This window comes from Schistocerca americana, chromosome 5 (assembly GCF_021461395.2).
Source record: "Schistocerca americana isolate TAMUIC-IGC-003095 chromosome 5, iqSchAmer2.1, whole genome shotgun sequence".
Taxonomy (NCBI): domain Eukaryota; kingdom Metazoa; phylum Arthropoda; class Insecta; order Orthoptera; family Acrididae; genus Schistocerca; species Schistocerca americana.
In genome coordinates, this window is record NC_060123.1 from 550945160 (window position 1) to 550970659 (window position 25500).

Below are 25500 nucleotides of genomic sequence, written 5' to 3' on the forward strand. Positions count from 1 at the left end.
CCAGCAGGATAATGGAAAACTCTACACAAGGTTCACATCACAAACGTCTTGAGGAATGTGCGGATCTCTGGGTTACTTACCTAGTTATCTGATTTGTCACCCATAGAGCTTGTCTGGGATCCATGGGAACATTTTTAATATTTTATTTATTTATTTTTTGACTCATCAGTATTCTGACTGGTGGAGGCGACCTACCACGATATTCTCTTCTGTGTCAACCTTTTCGCCTCGGAGTAGCACATACAACCTGCGTCCTCCATTGTTTGCTGGATATATTACAATCGCTGTCTGCCTCTAAAGCTTTTACCATCTACAGCTCCCTCTAGTACCAAGAAAATTATTCCCTGGTGTCTTAAAATATGTCCTATCTCCCTATACCTTCTTCTTGTGAGTGTTTTTCATGTATTTCTTTCCTCGCTGATTCTGCGGAGGACGTATTCATTCCTTAACTTGTTAGTCCACCGAATTTTCAACATTCTTATGTAGCACCACATCTCATATGCTTTCGTTCTCTTCTGTTCCGATTTTCCTACAGTCCATGTTTCACTATCACAAATTCTGTGCTCCAAACGTACATTCTCACAAATGTCTTTCTCAAATTAAGACCTATGTTTAGTACTGGTAGACTTTTCTTGGCCAGGACTGCCTTTCTTTAACTAGTGCTAGTCTGACTCTTCATGGACTGCCACACAATGTGTTTCAGGTACGGCGAAAACATCCTTAGTGAATACAACAGTGCTCAGTGATAAGACTCACGTGACTCCATGAGTTGGTGTATCTTAACGTAGCTTTGAGGATCAGAAAATAGTCGTAAATCTTTTAGTATTGAGTGAAGACAACGTATGATTGTTTTCCGTGCAAACTTCTTACTTTTCTGGTCCACTTCCTGCTTCTGGTCTAGTTTAATTGGTCTTCCGTTCAGCATTACTAGCCTCTGAACTATTTGCTTGGTGACTTTAATGAAGACAACTCTCTTGTGTATAGATAAGATATAAAATATATACCATCAGTATACAGGCGGAGCACTCTCCGTCCTTTTTGAATGTTCATCCCTTTGTTAAGACAGACAAGATTATGAGCAATGGAAGATGCCACTATATGTATTAAAAGGAATGAGATTTCTGTAAAACAGTTTGTGGGTATCTTTTTTGTAGCAATTAATTTTTGAAAATGAACGAAAAAACTTTTGCAAGTTATTCAGAAGAGAAAACAGCAAACTGCAGAAGGGATAAAAATGGAATTTAGTGAAATGAGGTTTCTCTCACATCTTGATGAAAAATAAGGAAAATTTTCAAGACTCCAAAAAGCAAAAGTTCACATGGAGTTGATTATATTGTTGTTTGGGCATTGAAAATTTTAGAGCTGTAACAGGTAATTTTGTTATTCATTTACATGATACACATATAATTCAGCATTTTTTCCAGCAAGTTAAAAATATGCATCAGTGAGACCTCTGTATACAACCAGTTTCCCACTTCATTTGTTTGTGAGAAGATGAAATACTTAACGCTGCTCATATACGTACCTGTACTATAATGAGATACCTAGCCAGTCACAGTTCGAATTCCAAAAGAGTCGCTCTACTGAGATGTTTACTGAGCCAGCAAAAAGAAGTTTAAATTATAAACTATCACCTTATTCTGAGGCTTACTAAAATACAAGTATTTGACGGCATCGTTCCCAACATTCTATTAGCGAATTTATACTATATGTAATACGTACATCATACCCGGTTTAATTCCTGTTTAAGAAGGAAGATGCTGAAATTTTGTACTAGGCTGTTCAAGTAATCCTTAGAGGAACGCGACATCATCTGTGTGAGCAGTATTTACAATGGCCATTCCACAACAACAGACTGTGAATCATTCATTGTTCTCGTTCATTGTTAGTCACGTCTTTTAATCAGGAGGTGGAACTGGTCTTTTTTACAGGTGATTTAAATACTGCTGAGAAGCCGAGTGTAGGAACATTATGTTTTGGTAAAAATTATTCATCGGTTTTGCACAAACGGATCACTCTTAACCATTAGATAACAAAAATACAGTGCATCCTGTTTTTTACTGGATAAATATCCCACCTCCAACTAAAGTACTGAAAAGACAGACGCCAGATGTTTTTTGGTCGTTGGAAGTGCATATTGACGAAAGTGTAACTGGAACAACTCTGTAACAGATATCCTGAACCGTTCACGTTTAACTTCTTTTTACCAGCTTTGACGGAATAGAAATCAGGAAGTTAACATATTTTGCCTATTGCCGTTGATAAATGTCACATGGGATAGTATTTGGGGATAACTCTTCACTAACACCGGACTTATTCGTTGCAATGAAGACGGTAACTAGAATTATTTGTAGGTTTCACATCGTGTAGGCATCTAATATGAATCATTCTACAATTATTCACGAAAGAAATTTGTTGCTAACAATTCCTTTGGGTCTCGGACTACACAATCCAGTCACATTAATGTGAACACAGCCTACGTTCGATGTCACTCATAGGCGGCAGATGACAGCACTAGGAGTGGAGGGTATATAAAGCGTGCCGCGCGAACAAGGAAAACAGTGCGAACCGTGGCAAGGCGCCTAAAACCGCACGGCTACACCGCGCGGCGGAACGAAATCCGTGCTCCGTAATCGAGTGCATTGTCTGACTGTTCCCACTACTTTCTCACAGTGACGACGCTATTCTTCACGCCGCTGAAATTTCTACAACCAAAAATTTCCTTTCTTACATTCACCCTTAAAAGATTGATCGCTAGTTACGCTAATACTTTCCAGATACAAGTAAAGTTGCTTTATGCGCACTAGTGAACGGTAGCATGCAACAGTTTTAAGGTAATTTGTCGTGTTGTTCCTTAACTGCTTATTTCGACTTTCCGCCTTGCTGATACACCATGATACGGGTTCCTTCAAAATTTATGCATTTCTGTGCGCTCCGCCTTCTCAGGTATTACATTGTACAAGCTAAATTCTGTTCTAAAGACTGCAGGGCTGCCTACTAAAAAGGAAGTAGTGGAATGAGTCATATAAAAAATGTCAGTTTTAGTCCTGAGCCCCTGCCTTCCCTTCGAGTAAGTTCCTGTGGGTGCTCGTGCATGTACATAACATTCATATCACAGTATGCAGATCTTTATACTTCTCTTTCTTACCCAATTATAACATGGAATTGTTCTGTTGTCGTCAATAAGTCCCCTGGGCAAAATCTGAAACAAAAATTTAATATACTGGTAATTATAGTGAAGCTTTTTACATTATTTACCATCGGCCAACGCGTATATTCGCGCACTCTCGCCCCTTGCTGGATTATAACAAAAGACTTCAGCACCGCACGTAGAGAATCGATAAAAGCACTGACGCCAGAAAAACCGGTAACATTCATGGAATTTCACCACTGCGAATAATCAACATACATGCAAAATTAATACCAGTTAAATGCCGTCCAGGATGAAAAATGCAGACAAAACTATGCACTATTTTCCGGGGTCTTTAACGGTGTATTTGTGCTTTTAATTTCAATAATCACATACCAAAATAATTTACGCACACGGAGGACAAAGAGTACCAGAATCAGAAAAGCTTACGTAAGGATTAAGAACGCATTGTTGAAAAAGATTTTTATGCAGTAGGCTGTTATCAACCACACACCGAGGTCATTCAACAATGCACACAAAAAAAGCTTCAAGTATTTTCGAGGTCCTCTCGCTGTTTGGGGTCTAGAGCGAAGTCGAGGTTACAATTCATTGGATTCAGGTCCGAACTCAGGGTAGGCCATTCCATTTCAGGAATGTTATTGTCCATAAACCATTGCCTGAAAAAATGGTTCAAATGGCTCTGAACACTATGGGACTTAACATAGCACTATGGGACTTAACATCTGAGGTCATCAGTCCCCTAGAACTTAGAACTACTTAAACCTAACTAACCTAAGGACACCACACGCATCCATGTCCGAGGCGGGATTCGAACCTGCGACCGTACCGGTCGCGCGGCTGCAGACTGTAGCGCCTAGAACAGCTCGGCCACTCCGGCCTGCACCATTTCCTCGCTTATGATGCTTTATGGTATGGTACATTGTCATGCTAATACGAACAACAATCGTCTGCGAACTACTCCTCTGCTGTACTACTATGTTGTAAAATACGCTCTTATTCTTTTGCATTTAGCGATTGCTTAAGCGCAATAAGGGAACCACATCCGATCAACGAAAAATACCCCTATATCGTAACACCGAATCTTCCGAACTTTGCTGTTGGCACTACAGGTAATAGCCCGTAACGTTCTCCAGGCATTCGCCAAATCCAATCCCTTCCACCGTTTTGCCACAGTACACAGAGTGAGCCGTCACTACAGGTCACTGGTTTCCAGTGATACCCTGTCGAGTGCCGTCGCGCTTTACACCACCTAATGTGGCACTTAGCATTCACAACAGAAATGTGTAGCTTATGACGAGCTCCTCGACCATCGTACTCCATCCTTTTTGAATCCCTGCACACAGTCATTGTGCTGGTAGCACTACGGAACTCACACGTGATTCCTTCCGCAGGTTTCAAGCGATTTTTTTTTTAAACCATCCTCCACAGTGCCTTACGGTCCGTGCTTGTCATTGCATGAGGTCTGCTGGATCTTGGTTCAGCATTTGTTGTTCCCTCATGTTTCCATTTCACAAAGAGATCACCAACAATCCTTGATGGATTTCTTAGTCAGGTAATTAAGACGTGACTAGCCCACGTTCGAAGTCACTGAGCTCTCTTGCCCGATCCCTTCTGCTGCTTCTGCTTGTCTACTGTCAACACAACACTCTCCGCATCCCTCTATGCTGGCGCCTCCGCCACTAGTGACACCTAGTGGTCAGTTCCGCATTACCTAGGGGAGCCCGGATACATTTGATCGGATGATATTAGCCGTAGACAACGGCGGATCTGTGTAGGCTATATGTTAAGGTAACTGTTTGAAGAGTACAAGTGGGATTTAAAAATTGAACACAGAGAAAGCTAAGTACAGGGTGTTTCAAAAATAATATATGTGGTGTCACCGCCAGACACCACACTTGCTAGGTGGTAGCTTAAATCGGCCGCGGTCCATTTAGTACATGTCGGACCCGCGTGTCGCCACTGTGTAATCGCAGACCTAGCGCCACCACCAAGGCAGGTCTCGTGATACGAGAGAGCACTCGCCCCAGTTGTACGAGAACCTAGCTACCGCCCAGTTGTACGAGAACCTAGCTACCGACCAGATGTACGAAGCCTTTCTCTCTCATTAGCCGAGAGACAGAATAGCCATCAGCTAAGTTAATGGCTACGAACTAGCAAGGCGCCATTTGTATCCGTGCCTATAGCTTACGAGTATTCAAGAGAGATGTATTCCAAGGACTAATAAAAAGATAAGTAATAAGCATCTACATACTTTTCTTCTTATTCATTTATAAGTTCTCATGTTCCAGACTTCACGCCCGTCTGCTTTAGCCGTGCGTGCCCTATCGGCTACAGCGTTAGTGTAGCTTGCATTTGCAGCCATCTAAACTTCACGGTGTCGGCCCAGCTACCGACACAACATTTATTGGCGACGAGCAAAAGAGTTTGTATTAATTCGTTTGCAACATTGGCGACGAATTAAAGTTATTTCTGATTGCTTACATTTAATTGTGTCATGGCTTCGCCACATTCTCCAGATGTACTGTCCGAATTTTATCGCTTGCAGAATCAGCAGACGCAGGCGTTACTGGATGCCCTTGGACAGCTCGTCCAGGGTCAACGTACCATTCAAACCGATGCGGCCGCCGCCGCTTCTTCGCTACCGCTGCCACTAAACGCTGTTGCACCTCCCTTTCGACCATACGTGGCAGCCGATGAGACGTGGCAAGAGTGGTCTCGCCAGTTCAACTTCCACCTTGCTGCCTACAGAATTCAAGGTAATGAGCGGCAGCCGTTTTTGCTTTCTTGTGTCGGTGTGTCCACATACCGTGTGATAGTGAAATTGTTTCCCCGACGCGACGTAGCAACTCTGTCCTACGAGGAAATTTTGTCTGCATTAGATGCCTATTTCAAAGAAACAGTTAATGTGGTTGCAAAACGGTATACGTTCTTTCGTACAAAACGTACGGCTGGTCAAACTAATAGGGAGTGGGTAGCAACATTGCAAGGACTTACTAGGGACTGTGCCTTTGAATGTGACTGTGGTCTTTCTTATTCAGATGCAATGGTGCGTGATGCAATTGCACAGAACGTTTCTGATGTTCGCATACGGGAGCAAATTTTGAAACTAGTTAATCCCTCCCTTCAACAAGTGATAGACATATTGGATAGACAGGACACACTTGACAGTGCTCAGGAATCTTTTGAAACTTCGCCAGCCGTGTGTAACATTAACCGGCCCGCTGGACGCGCTGCGCGGCCCGGTAACCGGGCCTTGCGCACGTCGACACAGCGACCGCCGCGTGCTAAGCCAGGTGTGCCGCGCCAGCACACAAATGCAGTGAAATCATGCCCGCGGTGTGCTACTAGACATTCGCGTGAACATTGCCCGTCACGCCAAGCTATTTGCTTTTTCTGCAATAAGAAAGGACATGTTCAAAGTGTTTGCCAGACAAAGCTCAGATCAGACAATCACAATCATTCCAGGCCCTTTGCTTCGCGCCGGAATCGAACCAAGGACACTCAGGCTCGTGGACCTTCGCCTATGGACATTCATGTCGTTAATTCCACTTCGTCCAGTGACACTTTCTCTAACAGTAACTGTGTTCGTCCCACAAAAACTGTGCGTCGACGTCGCCGGAAATCACGTCAATTAGCAAGTGATTCTGTACCAGTGTCTGTTCCAATTGCACAAAACAGTCGCTCTTGTCGTCAGCAGAACAATAAACTTTTTGTGGACTTAGACTTTGAAGGCAAAGTGATACCATTCCACCTCGATACCGGAGCTGCAGTTTCATTGCTCAGTCATGACACGTACAAACAACTGGGCAACCCTCCGTTGCGTTCCGCAAATGTTAAGCTAACTACATATTCCGGACAGACAATTCCTGTGTTAGGACAGTGCAGCCTTCTTGCAACATACAAGGGACAAACAAAACTTGTGTCATTTTACGTTCTTCGTTCTTCTTCTGCTGTGAACTTGTTTGGTCTCGATTTATTTCAGTTGTTTAACATGTCTATTGTAAATCAGGTGCTATCAGTGAATCAGACTGTGCCTACAGACAGTGTTTCTCGGCTGTGTGACGAATTTGCAGACATTTTTGCACCGGGCTTAGGTTGCGCTACAAACTATGAAGCACATTTAGAACTGAAGGTAAACGCGCAACCGAAATTTTTCAGGGCGCGCAATGTTCCCCACGCATTGCGTGATGAGGTCGCAAGAACGTTACACGATCTCGAATCACAGGGTGTAATTGAACGTGTGCAAGCTTCTCTCTGGGCCTCACCCTTAGTAATTTTGCCAAAACCTTCCGGAAAATTGAGACTTTGCGTGGACTTCAAGGCCACAGTGAATCCACAGCTAGTGACTGCTACTTTTCCTTTGCCCCGCCCGGAAGATCTTTTTGCTAAACTGTGCCCAGGAAACTATTTTTCAAAGTTGGACCTAGCCGATGCGTACTTGCAAATACCGGTGGACGACGAATCCCAGCGCGTATTGGTGGTTAACACGCATCTTGGATTGTACCGCTTCAAAAGACTGCCATTCGGGTGTGCATCCGCCCCTGCCTTGTTTCAGCAATATTTACAAACTATTTGTGCGTCGGTCCCTACTGCAGCAAACTATCTGGACGATATAGTGATCTCCGGACAGACAGAAGAAGATCATCTTGCGAACTTACGAACATTATTTCAGGTCTTGCGGCAAAATGGTCTTCGCTTGAGGAAGGACAAATGTGTGTTTTTTGCTCGTGACTTACCATACCTGGGACATGTCATTAATGCCCAAGGCATACATCCGAGTCCAGAGCACCTCCGTGCCATACAAGAATTGCCTTCCCCTCAAAATGTGAAACAGCTACAGAGTGTGTTGGGTAAAATTAATTATTATCATCGCTTTCTGCGCAATGCCTCTTCTATTTCAGCTCCGCTTCATCGCTTACGCCGTAAAGGTGTTCCGTTCGTCTGGACGACGGAATGTGAACGCGCCTTTCGCCAGTTGAAATCGGCGTTGCTTTCTAATACTTGCCTTACGCCATTCGATCCCCAGAAACCCCTTTTGTTGATGGTAGATGCATCGGATTTCGGGATCGGTGCTGTGCTTGCGCACAAAGTTGGCTCCCATGATCGCCCTATTGCCTTTGCGTCCAAATTGCTCTCGTCTGCGCAAAGAAATTATTCACAGATAGAGAAAGAAGCTTTGGCTCTCGTGTTTGGTGTTACTAAGTTCCATGATTTCTTGTATGGTCGTCACTTTACCATCATCACAGACCACAAACCTTTGACATCGCTTTTTCATCCGACCAAGCCTGTACCTCCACGTACAGCGCAGAAATTCATTCGCTGGTCTATTTTCCTCTCGCAGTACCGCTACGATATCTTGTATCGGTCCACTGCTAAGCACGGAAACGCCGATGCGTTGTCCCGTTTGCCTGTTGCTGAGGATAAAGCATTCGATTCTTCCGAACTTGCTTGCCTGTTCATTGATTCGGAAACCGATGAAGTGGTCGAATCGTTTCCGATTGTTTTTCGTCGTGTCGCTACAGCCACAGCTGCTGACCCTGTCCTTGCTACTGTTTTACGTTTTGTTGCTACGCAATGGCCTTTGTCAAAGTCTCGGATCGAGGATCCGTTGGTTCGCCGATTTTTTGCTCACAAGGAGAGACTTTTTGTTCGACGTGGTGTTTTGTTGTTGCGTTCTGATAATGATCAGTCCAGAGTCGTGGTCCCACGTTCGTTACGGTCCTCGGTTTTACGTCTTCTTCACCAAGGACATTGGGGTATAGTGCGAACGAAACAACTTGCTCGTCAGCACTGTACTTGGTTCGGAATCGATGCTGCGATTACGAATATGTGTTCTTCGTGTCCGGCGTGTGCCGAACAACAGTCCGCACCGCCGCGGAAAGTCTTTGCGTGGCCAAACGCCACTTCCCCTTGGCAACGCTTGCACATCGATTTTGCTGGTCCATTCTGGAATGCTCGATGGTTGGTTCTGGTCGATGCCTTCAGTAATTTTCCTTTTGTTGTCCGGATGTCTTCCACGACGTCCTCCGCCACCATCCAAGCGTTGTCTGCTATCTTTTGCATTGAAGGTCTTCCGCAGACTATTGTTTCTGACAATGGCCCACAATTCATGTCCGCAGAATTTCAGTCATTCTGCCAGGCCAATGGTATTCAACATCTGACATCCGCGCCGTTTTCGCTTCAGTCCAACGGTGCCGCTGAACGATTGGTCCGGACTTTCAAGTCACAGATGTTGAAATTGAAAGAGTCGCATTCTCGGGAGGACGCATTGTTGCTCTTTTTGTCTTCGTATCGCTCTCAGCCCCGAGATGGTCGCTCGCCGGCTGAGTTGCTCCACGGTCGTCCTCATCGCACCTTGATGTCTTTGCTGCATCCGCCGCATCAGGTTCCTGTGCAGCGGCAGACTCCTGCTTTTGCTCCAGGCGACGTTGTATTTTATCGCAACTATCGGGGTTCACGGCGTTGGCTCGCAGGGCGCATTCTTCGCTGCCTCGGCCGCGCGATGTATTTGGTTTTGGGGGCCTCTGGTGAGGTGCGTCGGCATCTCAATCAGCTGCGCCTCTGTCGTCGCTCGGGTTCTGCCGCTCCCCGTCTGCTTTCAGCGACGGTGCCGTCCGGTCAGCGCCCTGGGGACCCATCTACTGGCTCGCCTCATCCCCAGGTGTTACCGACGATGCCTTCCATTTTGCCCCATGGCGACGCGCCGCCGCCGCCGCAGCAGCAGCAGCCGCCGCCGCCGCCGCTTGTTCTCCCGCCGGCGCCGCCCGCATTCAACGCTTCGTTGCAGCCACCAAGCGCCTCCCAGGGTCACGCGCCGCCGATCGCTTCCCGTGACCAGCTGTCCTCCGCCATGGAACTCCCGCCCGCTCCGGACCACATGCCGTCATCGCGCGTCGGCTACCCCGACGCAATGGAGGTTGATCCTTCGGTCACTCCTGTCTCTTTACGGGCGCATACGCCGCATGTTGACGTGCACCCTGGACTAGTTTTTCAGGCGTTTCCTAGCTCCCCTCGGACCGTATGGCCGGGTGCGGGTGGCACAGCCTCGCCTGTTGTTAGGCTCCCCACCTCATCGCATACGTCAACATGTGGTCCTCCCCACGGCGGGCGGAAGCCTTATCACACGACCGTTCGCCGATTTGCGGGGGAGGAATGTGGTGTCACCGCCAGACACCACACTTGCTAGGTGGTAGCTTAAATCGGCCGCGGTCCATTTAGTACATGTCGGACCCGCGTGTCGCCACTGTGTAATCGCAGACCTAGCGCCACCACCAAGGCAGGTCTCGTGATACGAGAGAGCACTCGCCCCAGTTGTACGAGAACCTAGCTACCGCCCAGTTGTACGAGAACCTAGCTACCGCCCAGTTGTACGAGAACCTAGCTACCGACCAGATGTACGAAGCCTTTCTCTCTCATTAGCCGAGAGACAGAATAGCCATCAGCTAAGTTAATGGCTACGAACTAGCAAGGCGCCATTTGTATCCGTGCCTATAGCTTACGAGTATTCAAGAGAGATGTATTCCAAGGACTAATAAAAAGATAAGTAATAAGCATCTACATACTTTTCTTCTTATTCATTTATAAGTTCTCATGTTCCAGACTTCACGCCCGTCTGCTTTAGCCGTGCGTGCCCTATCGGCTACAGCGTTAGTGTAGCTTGCATTTGCAGCCATCTAAACTTCACGGTGTCGGCCCAGCTACCGACACAACAATATATTTATTACAAAGTATTATTTTGTCGTATACTATTGATCGCTGCGCCTCGGCTCGGCTATTGGAGAAACGAATACATAGTCTAATTTGTATTAACAGCCGCTAGATGTCAGTTGTTTTACTTGGTAACTATTATATGTTTCAAATGGCTATTCCACAGCAGAAATCATTTTGTGTTCTCGAGTTTGCGAAGTACAATTCCGTGATTACAATGCAAAGACGTTTAAGGTTGAGGTACCAAATTGGTCCTCCGAATGAATGGAACATTTGCAGATGGTATCGACAGTTTCTAGATACAGGATGTGTATGTAAAGCAAAGAGTCCTGGTCACCCTCGTGTTCCTGAAGAAAATTTTGCACGAATTCAAACTGCTTTCCAACGTAGTCCTTCGAAATCTACTCGTTGTGCCAGTAGGAGCTACAAATGTCTACAACAACAATTTGGAGTATTTTGAGACGTTGGCTGGTTATGAAGTCGTACAAGTTACAGCTATTACAATCTCTGAATCCTGATGACAAACTCAAACGTGTGGAATTTTGTAACGAGACTCTCGATGCTATTGACAATGATAACATTTTCGCGTAACACATCGTGTTCACTGATGAAGCGACTTTCCATGTTAGTGGTCAGGTAAACAAACACAATGTTCGAATTTGGGGCCTACAGAACCCACATGCAGCCATTGAACATGTACGAGATTCGCCCAAAGTCAACGTGTTTTGTGCGATTTCCCGATCATCTGCTTACGCCCATTCTTCTTTGATGGAAACACGGTCGACGGTCATCAGTATCTCGCTATCTTACAAAACCGGTTGTTTCCGAGGCTGCACGAAGACAACTTCATTTTCAAACAAGCCGGGCCACCCCCTCACTGCAGTCGCAAAGTGCCTGAATATCTGAATGAAACTCTACCAAACCGTTATTACTACCAAACCGTTGGATTGGTCGTCAAGCAGCTGGCGACTTAGCATGTCTCAGCTGGGCTCCACAGTCACCGGATCTGACGCCCTCTTTCTCCTGTGGGGTTTCGTTAAAGACGAAGTTTATGTATCACCCCTCGCACAGAACCTGTAAGATTTGAAGAACCGGATCCGTAACATAGCGAGACGGAGGACATGCTTGCCCGAGTATGGAAGGAATTTGAGTATCGATGTGATGTAGTTCGTGTCGCTGATGAAGGACATATTTAACATCTGTAATCTGAACTTGAGAGGTTCGTAAATATGTTATAAAGTTTCATATTCGCATGTCTTAAAGTTTAATAAATATATGCATTCGAAATACGTATATTCTTTTTGAAACACCCTGTATATGATCGTGGGAGGAGAAGAACAGAATGATTTGGATGCTTGGATTTTTAGTATAAACTGTTGTTCTTCTTTTACACATCTAGGTGCAACCATATCTGCGAATGGATCGCGAGTAAGCGATATTACAAATACGAGGGTTAGCTGAAAAGTAGTACCTTCGAATTTTTAATGTGAAAACTCTTAAAGCTTTTTTAATAAAACAAATTTTTTTAACGTTCTACATCTTTATCCTACACGTCTACTTATTTATTTCTCAACCTAGTCATCCTAGCGGCGAATATATTTCTCCCAACGAGAGACCATTTTGTTGATACTTTTACTGTAGAATGTTTCACTTTGTCGAAGCAGCCACAACCTCACCTGTGCTTGCACCGCTTCATCACTATCAAACTGAATTCCTCGAAGGTGTTCTCTAAGTCTTGGAAACAGTTAAAAATCGGATGAGGTCACATCGTGAGTATGTGGAGGATGATCGATGACTGCCCATCCAAGGCGTCGGGTTCCTGTATGTGTCGCACTCTGCTGCTGTCGACACAATCATCGACCTACACAGCTTTCATTCCTCTATGGATTTCAATTGGAGGCATGTTTTCTGCGGATGGAAACTCGATTATAGCAGGCTGTTACTCCCGCACCAACATAGCTACGTTACACACCTCCGTGTCACAATTCGAAGCCATCTAGCGCCAGCTGATTGCAACTTGCGTCAGCAAAGCGGGAAACTCAAACGAGTAAAATGTGTGACATGTAATACCTCAACCGATGTTGACTAGAGAATAAAATATTCGGAGGCATTATTGTTCAACACGTCCTCGTAATAGTTGAGAGGGAAACTTTTTATTCGGCAGTTACACCCAGTCATCTGAAGTAATAAGATCATCAATGAAGCTAAAAATATTTTAAACAAAAGAATAGTAAGAAGCATGAGAAATATGGGTCAGAACTTAAGGAAGAATGAAAGAGAGGGAAGGGTCAACTGTTATTCATGCAAATGACTTGCTCACGATGAAATGGTGCTGTCTCAGGGTTCACAAATACATCATTCACAGGTATATCAGAAATAAAGGAATAAAAAAATGTGGACGTTGAAGATAAAATTATGGAAGGACAATGCTACTACTATTGTGTCATGTTTAGAACTAATGTATTATAAAATACAACCAAAAATGGAAATGAGGCCGACCGTTTAGATGATAGATGATACTATACACTGAAGAGCCAAAGAAACTTGTACACCTGCCTAGTGTCGTGTAGAGTCCCCGCGAGAACGCAGAAGTGCCGCAACACGACGTTGCATGGACTCGACTAATGTCTGGAGTAGTGATGGAGGGAATTGACACCATGAGTCGTGGAGGGCTCTCCATAAATCCCTAAGATTACGAAGGGGTGAAGATCTGTTCTGAACAGCACGTTGTAAGAAATTCCAGATATGCTCAATAACGTTCATGTCTAGGAAGTTTAGTGGCCAGCTGATTGCCCAAGTCTGTCGGAATGTACAATCCACATGAATGGATGCAGGCGAACAGACAGTATGCGTAGGTACGTGTCACCTGCCAGAGTCGTTAGTTACAATACGTATGAGGGATCCCATATCACTCCAACTGCACGCTCCCACACCATTACATAGCCTGCACCAGCTTGATCAGTTCCCTGCTGATATGCAGGGTCCATGGATTCATGAGGTTGTCTCCTTACCTGTACACGTCCATCCGCTCGATACAATTTGAAACGAGACTCGTCAGACCAGGCAATATTTCCACTCACCAACTGTCCAATGCCGGTGTTGATAGGCCCAGGAGAGGCGTAAAGCTTAGTGTCGGGCAGTCATGAAGAGAACACGAGCAGGCCTTCGGCTCCGAAAGCCCATATCGATGTTGTTTCGTTGAATGGCTCGCATGCTGACACTTGCTGACGGCCTAGCATTGAAACCTGCAGCAATTTGCGGAAGGGTTGCACTTCTGTCACATTAAATGATTATTTTCAGCCGTTGTTGGTCCCGTTCTTGCAAAATCTTTTTTCCGACCGCAAAGATGTCGGAGATTTGATTTTTACCGGATTCATGTTTTCACTGTACACTGGTGAAATGGTCGTACGAGCAAATCCCCAATTTATCGCTACCTCGGAGATGCTGTGTCCCATCGTTCGTGCGGCGACTGTAACTCTACTTTCAAACTCACTTAAATCTTAATAACCTATCATTGTAGGAGCAGTAACCCATGTAACAGCTGCGCCAAACACTTGTTGTCTTAGCCGCCTGATGTGGCCATGCGGTTAAAGGCGCTGCAGTCTGGAACCGCAAGATCGCTACGGTCGCAGGTTCGAATCCTGCCTCGGGAAATGGATGTTTGTGATGTCCTTAGGTTAGTTAGGTTTAACTAGTTCTAAGTTCTAGGGGACTAATGACCTCAGCTGTTGAGTCCCATAGTGCTCAGAGCCGTTTGAACTTGTTGTCTTATATAGACGTGTCCGACCCCAGCGTCGTATTCTGCCTGTTTACAAATGTCTGTATTTGAAACGCATGCCTATTCCAGTTTCTTTGGCGCTTCAGTGTGTTTCGAAAATTAAGAAACTTTATAGAGAAGCAAACTTGGAAACTTCTGTCAGAGGCACTGTCAGTCATAAAGGAACGGAGAAAGCAGCTTCAGCGATGCCGGTTTTTCTCCTAATATGGCAGCATTTCTCCGGGCGGTGCCTCGTGCTTTCGGGCGTCCTCGAGCAGTTGTACGGCAGCGGGCGCGTGGGAAACGACCGCATCCCTCCGAACGAAGGCCCCGGCTGAGTGGTCCTGTCGCAGCCCGAGTCCTTCTCTCGTCGCGGCCATTCTTGGAGCGGCCCTAGCCAGCCCGCACCTGAAATAACCAAACAAAAGCCGCGCCGCTGTTATTACCTCCTCAAAGATAAATACGGACAAAAATTTAATTGAAGGTAGATTATAAACTCCCGAAGATACATCGCCATTTCGCACACGGCATGCACCCGTTGTTGGTTTTAATTAAGGAAGAAACTCTGCATATTTACCTTACAATATATTTTAAATTAAGTTCGCAGATGTTTTCACATTACCGCACCGTTTTCAATCAGGGCATCACTTTCGATACAAGAATACCAAACAGCAGGGCAGGAAACGTCCAATATTTACCTGCGGCGCCGGTGCCTGCGCCGAGTGCAGAGATATTATGTACCTACCTTGGACGTGGGCAGCACGCCGCGCGCCTCATTGCGAGAACGGCACCACCCTGCGCTCTGCCCGGCCCGCCCGTAATGAAAAGGAAACACGCAGCTGTTTACGGAGCAATTACCCAACAAAATTTTTGCCAAAAATGTTTTTGTAATATTCTTCCAACACGGCGTAGCTGAAATAAATATAAATAACGCTGTGCGATACACTTTTTTCCGTACGTAATTCAGAGAAGCGAGCTACTTCGCAGCTGTATTATGAAGTGAGGGTAACGTATTAAGAATTCTCTAATCGATCGTCATAGTATCATCAAGAACTTTATTTTCGTAAATTAAAACCAACATTTTTTTTTTTTTGTAGTTGTATAATCGCCCCGGAAATCTGGTGGGGTCCCTGCTACATTCTGTACAGGATTTTCAGGTGCCTTACTTCCATTTTTAATCACAATTTATTGTTGACTTCTAGAGCTAAGAACTTTCCCAAGTGATGAGGAAAGAATGAGGACAGCAGAACTGATGAGCAAACAATAAGAGTTTGCGTCATTCGCTCCCGTTTCTTACAGAGTTCTTAAAGTACACTCTATCTCGAAACGTGATAACCTACCTGGAAGAAAATGAACTTATCAGTGGAATTCACAGTGGGTTAAAAAAACCGGCAGTTACGTGAAATGCAACTCTTGCGCTATTTTTATAACCTAAGAGCTATCAGCAACTGCCGCGTTTCTCAACCTTTGTTTTCCTTTAGAGCACAATGGGTGAGATTAAGATATGTGAACACAAAATAAGCAGTCTCGCATATGCAGATGACTTAGTTGTGATGACAGATTCGATTGAAAGTTTGCAAAGTAACATGTCAGAGCTAGATCAGAAATGTAAGGACTACGGTATGAAGATTAGCATCTCCAAAACGAAAGTAATGTCAGTGGGAAAGAGATATAAATGGATTGAGTGCCAAATAGGAGGAACAAAGTTAGAACAGGTGGACGGTTTCAAGTACTTAGGATACATATTCTCACAGGATGGCAACATAGGAAAGAACTGGAAGCGAGGTGTAGCAAAGCTAATGCAGTGAGCGCTCAGCTACGATCTAATCTCTTCTGCAAGAAGGAAGTCAGTACCAAGAGTAAGTTATCTGTGCACCGTTCAATCTTTCGACCAACTTTGTTGTATGGGAACGAAAGCTGGGTGGATTCAGGTTACCTTATCAATAAGGTTGAGGTTACGGATATGAGAGTAGCTAGGATGATTGCAAGTACTAGAAGATGGAAACAATGGCAGGAGGGTGTCCACAATGAGGAAATCAAAGAAAAACTGGGAATGAACTCTATAGATGTAGCAGTCAGGGCGAACAGGCTTAGATGGTGGGGTCATGTTACACGCATGGGAGAAGCAAGGTTACCCAAGAGACTCATGGGTTCAGCAGTAGAGGGTAGGAGGAGTCGGGGTAGACCAAGGATAAGGTACCTGGAATCGGTTAGCCTGCCGGTGTGGCGAAACGGTTCTAGGCGCTTCAGTCTGGAACCGCGCGACCGCTACGGTCGCAGGTTCGAAGCCGGCCTCGGGCATGGATGTGTGTGATGTCCTTAGGTTAGTTAGGTTTAAGTAGTTCTAAGTTCTAGGGGACTGATGACCTCAGATGTTAAGTCCCATAGTGCTCAGAGCCATTTGAATTTGGATTCGGTTAAGAATGATTTTGACGTAATAGGCTTAACATCAGAAGAGGCACCAATGTTAGCACTGAATAGCGGATCATGGAGGAATTTTATAACGGGGACTATGCTCCAGACTGAACACTGAAAGGCATAAATGATGATGATAATGATGATGAGCACACCAAAGTACAGGTATATTTCAAACTTTCGCGACACCCCTACGTACGAATTTTTGTTCCTAGATTCAAAAAAAGGAAGGACATAAAGTACACGAAATACATTTTTATTATGGACGACTACGAGATATAAATTTTACAAATTTATTACTTCAAGACACGATTAGTCGACATTTTTTTATATTCTAGGTATTTTATTTGAGAAAGATTAGAAACCATTAAAAATCTCGTGACACACCTGACATATATTCGCGACACACACCAATGTGGCACGACACCATGGTTGAGGGTAAGCAGATCTGTAGGTGTTTTTAGACTTCCGAGAAGGCATTTGATTCAGTACCATATCGAAATCTTCTAAACAAAATATGTAAATGTGGCATTTATAACCAGGTTTGCCACTGTAGTGAATATTTATTTAGGGTCGGAACACAGTGCTTTATCACAGATCATCAACAGAAACATGAGTGTCCCACGCAGATCTGACAGTTTCCTTACATCTCTGTTACACTTTGATAAAGGCTATGCATTCCTTTCGCTATCGTAGTCTCTGAATTCGTTCCATGTCTTTTCTCATGCCTATTTCATAAGGACTCCGAACACTGGAACAGTAGAGCGCTGGAGCATTTGAAGCAGCGAGACAACGCTATTCAATACAACTGCATGAGAAGTTGCTTGGATTAAAATAAGGTGACAGTGGGGGGGGGGGGGGGCTACCGAAGATGAGAACAGTCACGGCGCAAAGTCCGTCCAATCCAACGCTGAGGCAGTTCAGCATTGAGAATATCACGAACGCCTGAAAGAAACTGTGTTGGAGCACCCTGTTTGATGCAGAATGAAGTCTCCGCTGTCTTAATGTAATTGTGGCACAAGCCACTGTACACAAAACCTATTACAGTTTCTTCCCTAGAGAAAAAATGTTCCATATACTTTTGAAGAGGACGCGGCACAAAAGACGTTAACTTTAGATGAATCACGAATGTGTTCCACAGTCACGTCTGGATGTTCCGTGTGCCAAACACTCACGTTATGACAATTCATCCATCCAGACAAATGAGAAGCGGCTTCGTCATTGAGAAACAACTGCAGTGAAAACCTGTTTTCTTCTCCAACAGCCGCTGCAAGTCATTTCAAAAGTCAGAAAGAAGTTCATTGTCCCCGAGCAGTTAGAGCATGTAGTAACTAGCACCGGTGTGGTTCTACACGGTGACTTTTTCGTCGAATGTGCGAGACAGTTGACTGCGGTATCTCTAGTTCTCTGCCCGCACGTGTCGTCGATTCCTTCGTGCTCCTGACGAATGATTCCCGACACGCTCCATGTTCTCTGCTTCCTGACGGCCTGTTCTTTTTTTTGCGTGAATTCAATGATACAAAACGTACGCATCGAAACTTGGAGAATGCTATGTCCAGTTGCACTGAAACTCCAAAGAAACTGATATAGGCATGCGGATTCAAGTACAGAGACATGTAAACAGGCAGAATACGGCGCTGCGGTCGGCAACGTCTGCTAAGACAAGTGTTTGGCGCAGTGGTTACATCGGTTACTGCTGCTACAACGGCGGTTATCAACTTTTATGTGAGTTTGAACAAGGTGTTACAGTCGGTGCACGAGCGATGGGACACAGCATTTCCGAGGTAGCGGTGAACAGAGGATTTTCCCGTACGGCTATTTCACGAGTGCACAGTGAATATCAGGAATCCGGTAAAACACCAAATCTGCGATATCGCTGCGTCCGGAGAAAGATCTCGAAAGAACGGTACCATCGACAACTGAACAGAATCGTTCAACATGACAGAAGTGCAACCCTTCTGCAAACTGCTGCAGATTTCAATGCTGGGCCATCAAAAAGTGTCAGCGTGCGTTCCATTCAACGAAACATCACCGATGTGGGCTTTCGGAGCCGAAGGACCTCTCGCGTGCCCTTCATGATTGCACAACAGTAAGCTTTACGCCTCACCTGGGCCCGTCAACATCGACGTTGGACTGTTGACAACTGGAAACATGTTGCCTGGTCAGATGAATCTCATTTCAAATTGTATCGAGCAGATGAATGTGTACAGGTACGGAGACACCATCATGAATGTATGGACCCTGCGTATCAGCAGGGGACTGTTTAAGCTGGTGGAGGCTCTGTAATGGTGTGAGAGTGTTCAGTTGGGGTGATATGGGACCCATGATACGTCTTGATACGACTCTGATAGGTGACACGTACGTAAGCATACTGTCTGATCACCTGCATCCATTCATGTCTATTTTTGTGAATTCCGACGGAGTTGTCCAGCAGGACAATGCGACATCCCACACCTCCAGAACTGCTACAGAGTGGCTCCAGGAACACTCTTGTGAGTTTAAACACTTCCGCCGGCCCCCAACCTCTCCAGACATGAACATTATTGAGCATATCTCGGATGCCTTGCAACGTGCTGTTCAGAAGAATCTCCACCCCCTCGTACTCTTACGGATTTGTGGACAGCACTGCAGGATTCATGGTGTCAGTTCCCTCCATCACTGTGCCATGTTGTGTTGCGGCTCTTCTGCGTGCTCGCGTGCTCCCTAAAAGATATTAGGCAGGTGTACCAGTTTCTTGCTCTCTTCAGTGCATATGTGTAATTATTCTGAATTTCTCGTAGTTTCTGTCTGGTCATCTTCTGAAACCCCAAAAGTACTTATGGCAATCTTGCACAATTATTGTCATAATTATTAAAATCTTACGAATATTTGGTACGTCAAAACTGATGTTGACATATATAGGGGTGCTTGGTTCTGCTTGTTTATAACCAAACGTTTCAATATTTGGTTTTTATGTCGATCATTGCTAGAAGTCCAATTTCACAGCATGAGTTGTAGTGAATGAAATCGATGTTATTGAGTGTTCCTCCAATGATATTGTTAAGAGTTCTTCCGCTCAATTTCAGTGTCGGAAAATATTCCTTCAGACACATAAACTGATCTCAGAAGTCAGACGTTTACTTGTCGATTTTGAAAACCAGAAAAATAGTTGTTATTAAAATTTATTAATGATGACCATTGATAACTTCTGCTACTCGATGTACAGGAAATGGAATAAATAGGAAAGGAAAAAAGGCCTCGATTGCTCTGGATAAAATAAATAACGTTTCAAAATGCCCCTCTATAAAAATTATTTTTCCATCCGTAAAATTTATCTGTACAAGCAAATAGGGCGCGACCTTCAATTTCTTCCAGGGTAACTGAAAGACGTCTAGCTGTTCGCTTTTGTCTTTTGTCAACCTGATCTCGCCATGTAAGCATCGTTCTCCGTAGTACTGAATGATTTATATTATGTTAAGCTGATTCTTAATCAAAATATATTCAAATACACTACTGCAGTACCAGAACAAATATTTATGTTAACTACCATTCTATTATAAGTTTCATTTTTGTGGGAGAGACGCAACATTTCGACGAGGCATCGATCCGCCATTGGCTTGACTTCTTTAACAATTTTCCGTATCTCATTTTCGTTCGTTGTACAACCTGAAACTGCAGTCATTCGAAGAAGTAGTCCGAGAATCCTAACTAATCATACAGCATAGAGCGATTATGAAATCGTGATACGCAATTTAATTTCAAAGATTCCATCTGTCCACATTTGTTGTTGCTCTGCTCCCAAGTCAAATCTGGGACAATTTCATAGTAGATTTTTAAACAGCTTCTGCACATTTTTAGTAAGCGAAGGTGGAAGCCAACTCACAAGATGTACGTTGCAAACTAGGAAAGAAATAAATGATCAGGGAACAGATAGAAATTTGCCTGCTGTTTGCGGCTACATATTCAAGGGCAAAGTTTGACTACTGAGCTGTAGTTGGACTTATTTTGTGAGCACCTTAGTGTGCAGACTGTACAAACAGAAATTCAGAATTATCTATTGCGTCGTAGGGTTCTTTGAACAATGGTGTTATTTTAGGTTTGAGTTAACCCTATTTCATTTAAAGGGTTTTCTGGCTCCACCAATCCGGCCTACTTACATTGTTTATGCCATAGTTATTTGTGGTGGGTTGTCTAGATCCAGTCTATCGAATTTGAGCCCTGTTGATAATTTATGAATGTTATTTGTGTTGGTTATATTTAATTTATTTGGTACTCAGGGTTTATGTAACTTCAATTTTACTACCTGCTGCTCTGGTTTAAGCCACTTTTATTTATACATTCTTTTATATAACTAGCCTGAATTATCACAACTTAAAACCAGTGTACATACATTGGTACATTGTCTCTTAGCCGAGGTTTGCATTCTATGAAATTCCATGTTTGGCTCTTAGGCTTCCGTACCTCATTGTCCATCTGTCTGTTTATCTCACTGTTAAAAACCTCTTTTCTCAGGAACGGTCAGACGTAGCAAGTTGAAGTTTATGTCACATACTGAGGGCTATGATCTATTGGTAGCGTAAACAATTGAAGCTTCTAAGTCAATGCAATCAAAAGATACGGGTTATGTCACATATTGTAATCAGAGGTGTACATATCCCGCTCTTAACCTGCCCATGCTTGCCTGCTAGCCAGACAGGCAAGTTGCCGTATGCTATCAACAGAACGGGCAAACCGCTTTACTCCCATCCAAGCCAAGCTATGCCCAACCCAAGCGAGCTAAAGGAGTCTTGCTTTCCTGCTCGTCTTCCGATCTGTATACTTTCATTGTAGTGTTTGAGTAGGGTTCAGAACTCGGTGAAGAGTCTGTTTTTACACGAGTATCACATGACGAGGCTCAGTAGAATATATATTAATTTTGGGTGACTGTAGGCAAGCAAATAGCGATTTTATTTGTCCTATTTTTTTCTTTTTGGCGAATTTCGGGTTTATTCATTTATTCCTACATGAACGGTTTCCTCTGCAACTTCAGCCTCTTACGACTAGTACTGGCTACCCCTAATTCGAACCCTCATCAGGTCACCTCTAATACATGTTTTCCGTAGTAAGCAGAACCATCTCTGAAAGTCCAGATCGTTTGCACTCAACTTGAAGATGTCCATTCTACTGCAACAGCAAGTTTCTGAAAGTCTAGTTTATGCAATCTTAGTGCTTTTCAGCCAAATATGACCCCAGTTATATCAGTTGTACTTACTTTAAATTAATTTTTCCAGGATATGTATTGTGGATTCGCTGAGTTATTGTAAGTGGGCAAACTAGTTCATTTTAAGTTCCCCAAATGCATTGTAGCAAACACGAACTTTGTTCTTCGTATTATGTTAATCTAAAAAGTATATATTTGAAAGAAGGAGCTTTCCTTCCGTACTAAACTTTCTTCGCACTACATTACATATGTGGGGTGGAACTTTAACAGTGCAACTGTTTATTTACTGCTCGTACAAAATAGATATGTGTTTCAAAGTTTTACTGACCTCTAGAGTAGTCACCAGCATTGTGTATAACCCGTTGCCAGCGATGAGGAAGTCGTAGGATACTCTTAGCAGTTCCAGTTGTGTTGACAGTTCGAGCGGCGCGGTCTATTGCCCAACGAATTTGTAGCAGTTCTGAAGCGAATACCACGAAGTGTTTCCTTCAGTTTAGAAATCGAGTTGAACTCACGAGGGCTGAAGTCAGGGGAGTGCAGTAGGTGGTATAGCACTTAGCAATCCCACAAGACAAACAAATCAGTAACAGCTTGCACTGTACGTGCTTGAGCATTGTCCTGCAAACTGATGGTCAGGTCCTGCAGAAAGTGTCATCACTTCTGTCTCTATGCTGTTCATTTTTGAAACACAACCTACGACCTGCATCCATTCATGTCCGTTGTGCATTCCGACGGACTTGGGCAATTCCAGCAGGACAATATGACACTCAACAAGTCCAGAATTGCGACAGAGTGGCTTCAGGAACACTCTTCTGAGTTTAAACACTTCCGCTGGCCACTAAACTCCCCAAACATGAACATTATTGAGCGCACCTGCGATGCCTTGCAATGTGCTGTTCAGAAGAGATCTCCACCCACTCGTACTCTTACGGATTTATGGACAGCCTTGCAGGATTTAGAGTGTCAATTCCTTCCAGCACTACTTCAGACATTAGTCTGTCGTGTTGCGGCACTTCTGTGTGCTCGCGGAGGTCTACACGATATTAGGCAGATGTACCAGTTTCTTTGACTCTTCAATGTATGTCAAAGCATCAAGACTGTGGAGGACCGGTGTATAGAGCATAAGTATCATTCACGGCTACAGCTGCCGAGGAAATCGACTACTGTTAAACATTGTCTTGCAACCAGTCACCCTCTAAACTAGGGGTATAACACTGAGATTCTGGGCTACACTTCCAGCTATAGAAATGGTGTTAATTAAGAAACAGTTGAGATTAAATTAGTAAGATGTATATGTTCACTTAAATTCCGAAAATTCTACTTGGAATAGCGCTCTCTCCTTGCTCAAATGTCAGAAGGACAGAGATAATGCTACGTTCTTACCTGTTGGTAATTAGTATTCAATATGTGTAACTTCTGACGCTGGTGACATTTGGATGTGTGGTATTGCTAGTTGTTTACTGTGTGTGTGTTATATTTTTCTGTATGTGCCGTATTACGGTTCTTGGAGGGCTTAGCCCCTCTACCGAGGCTTTTAATTTCCCTGCACCGTGCTTTCTCGTTGAATTTTTGTCTTGAAAAGGACGGAATGTTCGCTTGTCAAACATAGCTGTTTGTCGAAGACGCCACTCAGCTGCACTGCCGTAAGTGCATGAATGATTGCATTTTCCCAGCGTAGTGATTTAAAAACTTCTTCTGCAGCTACTGAGAATAGGTTTGGTGATAATGTCTTGCACTGGCTCACCTTTCAATTCTGAATTTCCTAGTGTCCTGATGAAGTCTTGTGGAAAGTGTGGCACTGAGGTATATGTACTTCATTAGTTGAATCTCCGCCAATAGCTCTCGCAAAAAGTATAAATCCCGGGCAAAGTGGTAATTCATAATCATTGCTCTGTTCTAACAATTTCGTCCACTATTTAAAAACGATCCAATGCGCTATGCCCTCTTCTAAACAGAGCTTGTTCCTATTCTTGATTATAAGTCAATGTTTTTTTTCTTTCCTGTTGATGAAGTTTTTACTCAGTATGGAGGAAGCTAATACGTCTGTAATTTTAATGTCCTATCTGCATTATTTTCGTGAAACATAACCATCACAGCATCATTCCAATTTTTTGGGAATTGTCATTTTTCTAAAACATTTTGTTAACAATTTTGTATAACTTTCCCTCCAGCTTTAACTCTTTCTCCGTGCGCCTTTCTTGAATTGGTATTTTAAAATACATTATACACCTTATCGTGTTTTAGTTCTGGAAGGACATTGAATACATTATCAACAGTTAAGTTGAGAGGCACGTTCAATAAGTCATGCAACACATTTTTTCCTGAATGTAGGTCAGTTTTAAACGGGATTCTAATACACCGTATTATTCCCAACACCTTTTGGCTACAAAACGCTATTTTTCAACATAATATCCGTTTAGCGCGACTGATTCGCGCCACCTTACTTACTCTACTGGTCAACGTTGGATGCAACGTCTTGCTGCATCAACAACCTCCCCACAAATCACGTACTGCTTACTGTGGAGTGCATCCTTCATTGGGTCAAATAAATGGAAGTCGGAAGATGCGAGATCCGAGATGTAGGGCAGACGAGGGAGAACACTCCAATCAAGTTTTGTGAGTTCCTATCGGGTGCAGCCTTGCATCGTTGTGGAGAAGTTCGTTTGCATTTTTGTGGGACGACGCAAACGCTTGTTTCTTCAATTTCCTGGGGGTAGCACAATTCTTCAGAGATGACCGTTGCACCATAAGGGAGGCCATAAAATAGAATAATCCCTCAGGGTCCCAGAGGACCTTCGCCATGACAGGTTGAGGGTGCAACTTCCAACTGTTTCTTCGGAATAGAAGTAGTGTGGTGTCACTCCATGGATTGCAGTTTTGTTTTCAGTTCGAGGTGATGAAACCATGTTTCATCGCCTGGACGATGTTCGTCAGAAAAAATTGTCACGATCAGCCTCTTAACGTGCAAGCAATTCCTTCGTTGCTCTTTATGGTCTTCTGTTAGGCGGCGAGGAACCCAACGGACACACTGAGTACACCAACTGGCGGACGAGTGTCTGCACTACCAACGGAGAGGTCAGGTTATGCAACGAGGTGTCTGATCGTGATCAGGCTGTCACTTCGAATGGGAGTGTCCGCAAGTTCCAACACTGCAAGACTCGCAGCTGTCGTGTGCGGCCCGCCGGCACGCGGGAGATCGGACAGGTTGGCGTGACGTAGTTGCGATGACAGACGCCTCACCTAACGACTCACTGTGCCTTTGTTCACTGCCAAGTCTCCGAAGACATTCTG